The sequence below is a fragment of the Cucurbita maxima genome, unplaced genomic scaffold (assembly GCF_002738345.1).
Source record: "Cucurbita maxima cultivar Rimu unplaced genomic scaffold, Cmax_1.0 Cma_Scf00007, whole genome shotgun sequence".
NCBI classification, from domain to species: domain Eukaryota; kingdom Viridiplantae; phylum Streptophyta; class Magnoliopsida; order Cucurbitales; family Cucurbitaceae; genus Cucurbita; species Cucurbita maxima.
In genome coordinates, this window is record NW_019272023.1 from 2,333,849 (window position 1) to 2,334,754 (window position 906).

Here is a 906-nt window from a genome sequence, read left to right on the forward strand (position 1 = left end):
AAAAAAAAAAAAAAAAAAAAAAAAAAAAAAAAAAAAAAGGCGATACAGCAACACAGCATCATTTCTTTAAGGCAACACATCAAAATTCTTCAATATACACTCCATTTTTTAAACATTACATCACAGATATAAGTCAGGGATTTGAAGACAGCGCATCGTTTCTGAGTTTTATCAAACACCATAAAACGAAAAGAAATACGAAGAGAGATTCTAAGCAATAATATCAAACACTTTTCCAATCTGGTTGAGATTACAGAGACATTCAAACTTCATAATTATCAAACACAAAACCATAACTCAAGCAAGAAGAAAACAAAATCCAAAACAAAACTACGAAACGGTACCTGTTTTCTGAGCCAATGAAGCGGGCAATCGACAATAGAACATGAGAAATCTTCTGGAAACCTCACAGAACGAAACGGATGTAGGACAACGCCAACAGACGATTTCCATGTGCCTTATCTAAGAGAACGAAAACGGCAATCGAATAAAGAAAGAAAAAAAAAAAAAAGGCGAAAAGGTCAGATTGATGCCATGAACTTTCTTCGAACGTTAACGAGGTCAAGATCGTGTTCGTGAAGAAAAAATGAGATCAAAAGAGAGAGAGAGAGAGAGAGAGAAAGAGAAGAAGAGAGAGCGTTGATTAAAGAAATAATTCGATATTTGAATGGTGGATGTTTTCTTTGGCAGTTGATCGTCCATGGAAGACGAAGAGGATTGGGAATGTTCCATGAAAGTAGGAGAGTAAGCTCCATTGTTCTCTTTCATCAATGGATTATTGTACATTGGCGCGGGTAGACTACACCTTGCAATATTGCTGTTTTTTAACTGCCTGACTTGTTCTTCTCTGTACACCGTTTGGTTGAGAGAGAATTTCATATGCTTTGAATCAATAAGAACACCATC

The 906-nt window shown here is 35.8% G+C and overlaps 1 protein-coding gene across 1 annotated transcript in view; it reads right to left on the reverse strand.

Moving 5' to 3' along the window:
- LOC111482453 (kinesin-like protein KIN-14P) overlaps positions 1-456 on the reverse strand; it is an 8,967-nt gene extending 8,511 nt beyond the window's left edge. The window contains exon 1 of the mRNA XM_023128237.1: positions 345-456. The gene's annotated coding sequence lies outside the window, so the exon portion shown is untranslated. The remainder of the gene's footprint in view (positions 1-344) is intronic.
- Positions 457-906: the final 450 nt, after the last annotated feature.